The following is an 11,307-nucleotide window of genomic DNA, read 5'->3' as shown; positions in this document are numbered from 1 at the left end:
AGAAAGTAATCATTCAACAAACCAAAAAGAAGACAGCCACAAGAACAGAATGCCAACTCTAACAACAAAAATAAAAGGGAGAAACAATTACTTTTCCTTAATATCTCTTAATATCAATGGACTCAATTCCCCAATAAAAAAACATAGACTAACAGACTGGCTACACAAACAGGACCCAACATTCTGCTGCTTACAGGAAACCCATCTCAGGGAAAAAGACAGACACTACCTCAGAGTGAAAGGCTGGAAAACAATTTTCCAAGCAAATGGACTGAAGAAACAAGCTGGAGTAGCCATTTTAATATCGGATAAAATCGACTTCCAACCCAAAGTTATCAAAAAAGACAAGGAGGGACACTTCATACTCATCAAAGATAAAATCCTCCAAGAGGAACTCTCAATTCTGAATATCTACGCACCAAATGCAAGGGCAGCCACATTCATTAGAGACACTTTAGTAAAGCTCAAAGCATACATTGCACCTCACACAATAATAGTGGGAGACTTCAACACACCACTTTCTTCAAAGGACAGATCGTGGAAACAGAAACTAAACAGGGACACAGTGAAACTAACAGAAGTTATGAAACAAATGGACCTCACAGATATCTACAGAACATTTTATCCTAAAACAAAAGGATATACTTTCTTCTCAGCACCTCAAGGGACCTTCTCCAAAATTGACCATATAATTGGTCACAAAACAGGCCTCAATAGATACAAAAATATTGAAATTGTCCCATGTATCCTATCAGACCACCATGGCCTAAGACTGATCTTCAATAACAATATAAATAATGGAAAGCCAACATTCACGTGGAAACTGAATAACACTCTTCTCAATGATACCTTGGTCAAGGAAGGAATAAAGAAAGAAATTAAAGACTTTTTAGAGTTTAATGAAAATGAAGCCACAACGTACCCAAACCTATGGGACACAATGAAAGCATTTCTAAGAGGGAAACTCATAGCTCTGAGTGCCTCCAAGAAGAAAAGGGAGAGAGCACATACTAGCAGCTTGACAACACATCTAAAAGCTCTAGAAAAAAAGGAAGCAAATTCACCCAAGAGGAGTAGACGGCAGGAAATAATCAAACTCAGGGGTGAAATCAACCAAGTGGAAACAAGAAGAACTATTCAAAGAATTAACCAAACGAGGAGTTGGTTCTTTGAGAAAATCAACAAGATAGATAAACCCTTAGCTAGACTTACTAAAGGGCACAGGGACAAAATCCTAATTAAAAAAATCAGAACTGAAAAGGGAGACATAACAACAGATCCTGAAGAAATCCAAAACACCATCAGATCCTTCTACAAAAGGCTATACTCAAAAAAACTGGAAAACCTGGACGAAATGGACAAATTTCTGGACAGATACCAGGTACCAAAGTTGAATCAGGATCAAGTTGACCATCTAAACAGTCCCATATCACCTAAAGAAATAGAAGCAGTTATTAATAGTCTCCCAACCAAAAAAAGCCCAGGACCAGATGGGTTTAGTGCAGAGTTCTATCAGACCTTCAAAAAAGATCTAATTCCAATTCTGCACAAACTATTTCACAAAATAGAAGTAGAAGGTACTCTACCCAACTCATTTTATGAAGCCACTATTACTCTGATACCTAAACCACAGAAAGATCCAACAAAGATAGAGAACTTCAGACCAATTTCTCTTATGAATATCGATGCAAAAATCCTCAATAAAATTCTCGCTAACCGAATCAAAGAACACATTAAAGCAATCATCCATCCTGACCAAGTAGGTTTTATTCCAGGGATGCAGGGATGGTTTAATATACGAAAATCCATCAATGTAATACATTATATAAACAAACTCAAAGACAAAAACCACATGATCATCTCGTTAGATGCAGAAAAAGCATTTGACAAGATCCAACATCCATTCATGATAAAAGTTCTGGAAAGATCAGGAATTCAAGGCCCATACCTAAACATGATAAAAGCAATCTACAGCAAACCAGTAGCCAACATCAAAGTAAATGGAGAGAAGCTGGAAGCAATCCCACTAAAATCAGGGACTAGACAAGGCTGTCCACTTTCTCCCTACCTTTTCAACATAGTACTTGAAGTATTAGCCAGAGCAATTCGACAACAAAAGGAGATCAAGGGGATACAAATTGGAAAAGAGGAAGTCAAAATATCACTTTTTGCAGATGATATGATAGTATATATAAGTGACCCTAAAAATTCTACCAGAGAACTCCTAAACCTGATAAACAGCTTCGGTGAAGTAGCTGGATATAAAATAAACTCAAACAAGTCAATGGCCTTTCTCTATACAAAGAATAAACAGGCTGAGAAAGAAATTAGGGAAACAACACCCTTTTCAATAGTCACAAATAATATAAAATATCTTGGCGTGACTCTAACTAAGGAAGTGAAAGATCTGTATGATAAAAACTTCAAATCTCTGAAGAAAGAAATTAAGGAAGATCTCAGAAGATGGAAAGATCTCCCATGCTCATGGATTGGCAGGATCAACATTGTAAAAATGGCTATCTTGCCAAAAGCAATCTACAGATTCAATGCAATCCCCATCAAAATTCCAACTCAATTCTTCAACGAATTGGAAGGAGCAATTTGCAAATTTGTCTGGAATAACAAAAAACCTAGGATAGCAAAAAGTCTTCTCAAGGATAAAAGAACTTCTGGCGGAATCACCATGCCAGACCTAAAGCTTTACTACAGAGCAATTGTGATAAAAACTGCATGGTACTGGTATAGAGACAGACAAGTAGACCAATGGAATAGAATTGAAGACCCAGAAATGAACCCACACACCTATGGTCACTTGATCTTCGACAAGGGAGCTAAAACCATCCAGTGGAAGAAAGACAGCATTTTCAACAATTGGTGCTGGCACAACTGGTTGTTATCGTGTAGAAGAATGCGAATCGATCCATACTTATCTCCTTGTACTAAGGTCAAATCTAAGTGGATCAAGGAACTTCACATAAAATCAGAGACACTGAAACTTATAGAGGAGAAAGTGGGGAAAAGCCTTGAAGATATGGGCACAGGGGGAAAATTCCTGAACAGATCAGCAATGGCTTGTGCTGTAAGATCGAGAATTGACAAATGGGACCTAATGAAACTCCAAAGTTTCTGCAAGGCAAAAGACACCGTCAATAAGACAAAAAGACCACCAACAGATTGGGAAAGGATCTTTACCTATCCTAAATCAGATAGGGGACTAATATCCAACATATATAAAGAACTCAAGAAGGTGGACTTCAGAAAATCAAATAACCCCATTAAAAAATGGGGCTCAGAACTGAACAAAGAATTCTCACCTGAGCAATACCGAATGGCAGAGAAGCACTTGAAAAAATGTTCAACATCCTTAATCATCAGGGAAATGCAAATCAAAACAACCCTGAGATTCCACCTCACACCAGTCAGAATGGCTAAGATCAAAAATTCAGGTGACAGCAGATGCTGGCGTGGATGTGGAGAAAGAGGAACACTCCTCCATTGTTTTTGGGAGTGCAGGCTTGTACAACCACTCTGGAAATCAGTCTGGCGGTTCCTCAGAAAACTGGACATAGTACTACCGGAGGATCCAGCAATACCTCTCCTGGGCATATATCCAGAAGATACCCCAACTGGTAGGAAGGACACATGCTCCACTATGTTCATAGCAGCCTTATTTATAATAGCCAGAAGCTGGAAAGAACCTAGATGCCCCTCAACAGAGGAATGGATACAGAAAATGTGGTACATCTACACAATGGAGTACTACTCAGCTATTAAAAAGAATGAATTTATGAAATTCCTAGCCAAATGGATGGACCTGAAGGGCATCATCCTGAGTGAGGTAACACATTCACAAAGAAACTCACACTATATGTATTCACTGATAAGTGGATATTAGCCCCAAACCTAGGATACCCAAGATATAAGATATAATTTGCTAAACACATGAAACTCAAGAAGAATAAAGACTGAAGTGTGGACACTATGCCCCTCCTTAGATTTTGGGAACAAAACACCCATGGAAGGAGTTACAGAGACAAAGTTTGGAGCTGAGATGAAAGGATGGACCATGTAGAGACTGCCATATCCAGGGATCCACCCCATAATCAGCATCCAAACGCTGACACCATTGCATACACTAGCAAGATTTTATTGAAAGGACCCAGATGTAGCTGTCTCTTGTGAGACTATGCCGGGGCCTAGCAAACACAGAAGTGGATGCTCACAGTCAGCTAATGGATGGATCATAGGACTCCCAATGGAGGAGCTAGAGAAAGTAGCCAAGGAGCTAAAGGGATCTGCAACCCTATAGGTGGAACAACATTATGAACTAACCAGTACCCCGGAGCTCTTGACTCTAGCTGCATATATATCAAAAGATGGCCTAGTCGGCCATCACTGGAAAGAGAGGCCCATTGGACTTGCAAACTTTATATGCCCCAGTACAGGGGAACACCAGGGCCAAAAAGGGGGAGTGGGTGGGCAGGGGAGTGGGGGTGGGTGGATATGGGGGACTTTTGGTATAGCATTGGAAATGTAAATGAGTTAAATACCTAATAAAAAATGGAAAAAAAAAAAAGAAAAAAAAAAAAAAAAAAAAGAAACCCACCTCAGGGACAAAACCAGACACTACCTCAGAGTAAAAGGCTGGAAAACAATTTTCCTAGCAAATGGTCTGAAGAAATAAGCTGGAGTAGCCATTCTAATATAGAATAAAATCAATTTCCAACCCAAAGTTATCAAAAAAGACAAGAAGGGACAGTTAATGATCATGAAAGGCAAAATCTTCCAAGATGAACCCTCAATTCTGAATATCTATGCTCCAAATGCAATGACATCCACATTCATTAAAGAAACTTTAGTAAACCTCAAATCATTCATTGCACTGCACACCATAATAGAGGGAGACTTCACAACCCACTCTTATCTATAGAAAGATCGGGGAAATAGAAACTAAACACAGACACATTGAAGATAAAAGAATTTATGAAACAAATGGATTTAATAGATATCTACAGAACATTTTACCCTAAAACAAAAGCATATAACTTCTTCTCAGCACCTCATGGTACCGTCTCCACAATAGACCATATAATCAGTCACAAAACAGGACTCAACAAAAATATTGAAAGTATCCCATACACTCTATCACATCACCATGGAGGAAGGCTGATCTTCAATAACAACATAAATAATAGGAAGCCAACATTCATGTGAAAGCTGAACAACACTCTACTCAATGATAACTTGGTCAAGGAAGAAATAAAGAAGAAATTAAACACTTTTTAGAGTTTAATGAAAATGAAGGGACAATATACCCAAACTTATGGGACACAATGAATGTAGTCCCACAAAGAAAACCAACAGCTCTGAGTGCCACCAAAAAGAAACAAGAGAGAGCACACACTAAGAGCTTGACAGCACACCTAAAAGCTCTAGAACAAAAGGAGGCAAATTTACAAGGGGGAGTAGATAGCAGAAAATAATCAAACTCAGTGCTGGAATCAACCAAGTGGGCACAAAAAGAACTATTCAAAGTATCAACCAAACCAGGAGCCTGTTCTTTGAAAGTAGTATCAAGATAGATACACCCTTAGCAAGATGAACTTGAGGGCACAGGGATAGTATCCTAATTAACAAAATCATAAATGAAAAGGGAGACATAAGACCAGAACCTGAGGAAATCCTAGGCATCATCACATCCTACTACAAAAGGCTATACTAAAAAAACTGGAAAACTTGGACAAAATGGACAATTTTGTAGACAGAAATCAGGTACCAAAGTTAAATCCAGATAAGAATAAAGATCTAAACAGCCCCATATCCCCTAAAGAAATAGAAGCAGTCACTAATAGTCTCCTAACCAAATAATGCCCAGGACCACCCACATGGGTTTAGTGCAGAGTTCTATCAGACCTTCAAAAAAGAACTAATTCCAACTGTTCTCAAACTATTTCACAAAATAGAAACAGAACGTACCCTATTCAATTCATTCTATAGATACCACAATTACTCTGATAACTAAACAATATAAAGTCCCAACAAAATAGAAGACTTCAGACCAATTTCCCTTATGAATATTGATGCAAAAAATATTCAATAAAGTCCATGCAAACTGAATCTCAGAACATATCACAAAGATCATCAATAATGATCAAGTACGCTTCATCCCAGGGATGCAGGGATGGATTAATATAAGGAAACACAACAACGTAATCCACTATATAAGCAAACTGAAAAACAAAAACCGCATGATCATCTCCTTACATGCTGAGAAATCATTTAACGAAATCCAACACCCATTCATGATAAAAGTCATGGAAAGATCAGGAATTCAAGGCCCATACTTGAACATAATAAAAGCAGTATATAGCAAAACAGTAGTCAACATCAAACTAAATGGAGAGAAACTAAACCCAATCCCACTAAAATCAGGGACTAGACAAGGCTGCCACTTTCTTCCTATCTATTCAATATATCACTTGAAATCCTAGCCAGAGCAATTGGACAACAGAAGTAGATCAAGGGAGCACCATGGTCCCTGGACCGGGGGATTCTGTGGACACCCACAAGGACCCACACAGGATCCTCCACGGGATCCTAAGACCTCTGGTGGGTGGAACACAGCGCCTGGTCCAATCAAATTGCCCAGGACCCTAGACTGCACATTATTATTATGCACATCCGATAGGCATGTGTGTGTGTGTGTGTGTGTGTGTGTGTGTGTGTGTGTGTGTGTGTGTGTGTGTGTGTGTGTGTGTGTTTGTGTGTGCATATAAGCGTGTAGGTATGTAGCACTTGTGACCAGAGGAATGCAATCATGCAGTGTCTTTCTTTATTTCTCTCTGCCATTTTCCTATGATGCAGTGTGTTGATTAGAATATCTTTTGCCCATGGGATGTGGCACTATTACAAGGTGTTGGCTTGTTTGAGGAAGTGTATCATTGTGTAGGCTTGTTTTATGTAGTGCACAATCTCTGCCCAGTGACAAAAATTGATCCTCTTCCTTGCTAACTGTGGCCACAAGCTTCCACATTGTTGCCTTCAGACTAAGATATAGACCAATTACTTCCTTCCCCAGCACCTCCTCTTCCTGGATGCTGCCATGCTTCCTACCAAGATAATAATGTACTGACCCTCTGAATCTGTAAGACAACCTCAATTAAGTTTTCCCTATAAGAGTTTCCTGTGTCATGATGTCTCTTCACATCAATGAAACCCTGTTGAACATAGGCAGTATGTTAGCCTAATTTTTAATGCTTACAAGATAATTGCAACCAGCATGCAAGCACAAAGTAAAGATGATGAATGAGTTTCTGTATTTTTTGAACTTCTGAATTTTTGAATGAATGAGGGGATTGGGAAAATTAGAAAGTTTTGGGAAGGAGATAGAGAGAGGACCTTTTGGGCTCCTGCCACTTGCTTTTGCATTCAATATATCTATTTTAAAACAACACCAACAACTAAAACAACCAACGACAGGGCATCCATACAACAGATTCACAGAGAAGACACCAAAGGGCAATACATTCTTGTAAATCATTTTTCAGCTAATGTCTGGTGTATTGAGCCTAAGGATTTTACTGTCAAACCCTGATGATTAATCACTAGATTGTATCCCCTAATACAATGATGAATGACACTGTGGTCAATAGGACAGTTAACGTGTATAAATACATCGTTTTTCACACAGTCAGTTTGAATTGTTACTATATTTCCCAGTTTGTTTTTTTTTTTTTTTTGCATTTTATCTCCATTAGTGTGTTGTTTTCAGCCCTCACTTGCTACATAGAAAACGGAATCTTTTACAATATATTTCATTTAGGGTGCACAATGGAACCTAAAGACTATTTCAGTCCATTTCAAAGTAGAGCTCTCTGTTCTCTTTCCAAAATTGAATTTAAACTGTTTTCAAATATATTTTGCAGTTGTGTGGCTTAGTTTAATTAAGATTGGGGGGGGGTTATTTCTCCCACAGTCCCAGTTGTCTAAAACTGGGAAAACTGTCTAGAAATGTTGTGGAACCTTTGTGACTGTGCCCTAGGAGAAGTAGATCCGTGGGGCAAGAAGGAGCGAGCTGGGTGGTTCTGAACTAAATCTTGGATTCTAAATCCAACCAAATGTGAGAAGGGCCCATTCAGGCTCTCAATGCCACAGATGAACTTGTTGTTTCCTCCTATGTTCTCTTTATCATGACAGTCTGTTCCTCGTGAGTGTTTGCCATATACATCTCTTCCTGAACATTGATTGTGTAAGGAGTTTTGACAACTTGACTTAAAAATAAGTATTGTAAGTGTACATCTGTCTCTCCACCTCTTCCTCTTCCCCCTCCCTCCCTCCCTCCCTCCCTCCCTCCCTCCCTCCCTCCCTCTCTCTCTCTCTCTCTTTCTCTCTCTCTCTCTTTCTCTCTCTCTCTCTCTCTCTCTCTCTCTCTCTCTCTCTCTCTCTCTTTGTGTAGGTGTGTGTAGGTGTGTGTGGGTGTGTGTTGTGTCAAATATATTGCTGTCAATTTTGCCTTCATGTATTTTTTTAATGTGTGTGTGTGGAATGATTTTTCACATTAAAAATTATTCTCACTTTTCATAAATTTCAGTGTAATCTTCAATTTTAGGGAGATAAGCTTCCAAATGGCTTTTTTTCTGGAACTCAAGAAATTGGAATGCTCCATAGTTTTATGACCTGAGTGAGAATTGTCAATAGGTTCCCAGTGATGCTGTGGGGCCATACTTAAGATCTGTGTAGCAGCTAGAGGAGCCTCTGTGTTCTTTGAGCCCTGCATTTGGAGAATAACTACGAATTGTTTGTACAGTTGGCTCTAGCATAGAGACTCTTCTTTAAAATTGTTTTCTCTTTCTCACTAGATGCCATGCATTGGAAAGTCCTTCCACATGGAAACTACTGACCATATTGAATGGTGGAGAAAGGAGATTCACAGTAAATTATAAATGAAGAAAACAAAAGTTACAGCCCTATAACTGATACTCCCACAGCTAAAGCTGTGTGGAAGCATGGAGAATGTTGGAGGACTTGCAAAATTTGTTTGGATCTCATTCCTCCTCATTGCTCACATAATTTAGTACTTAATATCCTCGTGATTTCATAGATATATTTTTCTAAATACTTCTTAATTAAGTTGTGTGAATGTGTGTAACTCTGTGAATGTCTCTGTGCATATCTCTCTTTCTATGTATATTTTTCTCTGTCTCTGTGCCTACTTGTGTGTCTCTGTGTGAATGTTTATGTGCATGTCTCACTCTGTATGTCTAAGTTTCTCTGTCTTTCTGTCTCTGTCTGTCTATCTATGCCTCACATCTAAACTCATTTCTTCTCCTTGCTTACCTTCTTCTTCTATTGTTTTTCCTTCTTTGCCTTATCCTTCTCCTCCTTATTCTTTTCTCCTTCGCCTTCTCCTCCTACTCCTGTTTCTTTCTTTCTTTCTTTCTTTCTTCTTCTTCTTCTTCTTCTTCTTCTTCTTCTTCTTCTTCTTCTTCTTCTTCTTCTTCTTCTTCTTCTTCTTCTTCTATGCCTTTGACTTTTCCTTCTCTCATTCTTCTTCTCTCCTTCTCTCCTCCTTATTTAACCTTCTCCTTTTCTACTTCTCCAAGTCCTCCTCCTTCCTTTTGCTCTTCCTCTTCCTCTTCTCTTGTTCTTCTTCCTTCTCCTTCTCCTTGTCGTTCTGCTCCACCTATTCCTCTTCCCTTCCTTCTTCTCCTCTTCCTCTCCATATTCTTCTCCTTCTCTTTCTTTTTCTCCTTCTACTTTTTTCTCTATCTCACCCTCCCTCACTCCCTCCTACCCTTACCCTACCCTCCCTGATGCATTCACAGACTCTCCTCCAGTACTACTGGTCATTTGAATTTTGTCTTGCCAAGCTATGAAGACAAGGATGGTCTCCTGAGGCATCCCCTGTTACTGTTCTTTTTCCATATGTCTTTTCAATTGTCCTTTCACTGTTTTACAGATTTTTCTAAGATCATTTTACCCCACCCCACCTCCATGCCTTGATTTCTTCTGGTGGGAGTCTCCAGAGTTTCAAACTCACATCCTCTCTGATGGTGTTCTGCCTGAGAAACCACAAAATCTGGAGGCTAGAGTTAAATTTGATCATTGAGCTTGGGGCATTGTGCTATGTACCAAGTGCCTGGTCTCCAGTCATGCTGAAGTCCTTAAACCTGATGAAACCTAATGGGTCGTAATTTTCACCTACATGGGAAGGAAGGCATTTCCTCCGTATTTCTGGAACCCTGGCTCCTGGTGAATTTACCATACCCACAAGCACTCCCGCCCTGCAGTGGCTAATGGCTAGCAGTCACATACAAAATGACCAAAGGTTCTGATTTTCAGGTTAGATAACTTCTAGTTACCTAGCAACAGCAAGATAACAAGCCCAATATATGAGAGGCTACTTGGCCCTACATCAGTGTCTCATTCTTTCTCTCTCTCTCTCTCTCTCTCTCTCTCTCTCTCTCTCTCTCTCTCTCTCTCTCTCTCTCTCTCTCTCTCTAACTTTTACAATCCTTACTCTCTGTAAACTTTTACCTCTTTCTCTAAGCGTTCAACTTTCTCACTCTCTAACTTGCTTTCTGTCTTTCCTTCTATGTCTTTCCCCATCTCTCCTTTTGGCCATAGCAAGTCTAACAATCTTTTTACTCTTTTTTTTCTCCTTGCTGTCTAAAATAAAGCTCTAAAACATTAGACTGTCTATGTTTTTTAGGCCCAATATGGGATGCCAGAGACAAAGAATCTGGTACCATTGTCTTCCCCTAGTTCACCCCCATCCGTGTAGTTTCAGTGGATTTACACAGCCAGATGCACAATCAGGTATGCATGGTAATTATCCTTCACTCCTCCCATGTCAGCCTTCACAGAGCACAGAACCTTCTGCCGTCCATGTTCTCTCTCACTTCACCAACTTGCCCTACACCCACAGTTTCACACTGGACACTTAACATTACTACAAATTATTAAAATGTAACTGCATTTAAATTTAAAAATCATCTCCTCATTTGAGTTGGTAACAATCCAATGCTTAACAGATATTTGTTAGTAGTGCTTACCTGTTGACATTGATACCATGAACTTCTTATTACTTCTGGTGCTATGTGATTTTTTTTTCAAGCAAGATGAGGACTTGAACAATTTCTGAAATCATGTCTTTGGACTCACAGCACTTACGTGATGTAGTTCTAGTTTCCCAGAGACTTCCAGTATCTGTGATGAGCCATGAACTTGGAACATCTGCAGCATGACCCAGAGTTTCATTGGGCTGAGCAGAGAGATCTCAAGATTTGATTGCTTTCTCTGTCCAAA

This window comes from Mus musculus, chromosome Y, assembly GCF_000001635.26.
Source record: "Mus musculus strain C57BL/6J chromosome Y, GRCm38.p6 C57BL/6J".
NCBI lineage: Eukaryota > Metazoa > Chordata > Mammalia > Rodentia > Muridae > Mus > Mus musculus.
Note: the sequence above shows the minus strand (reverse complement) of the source record.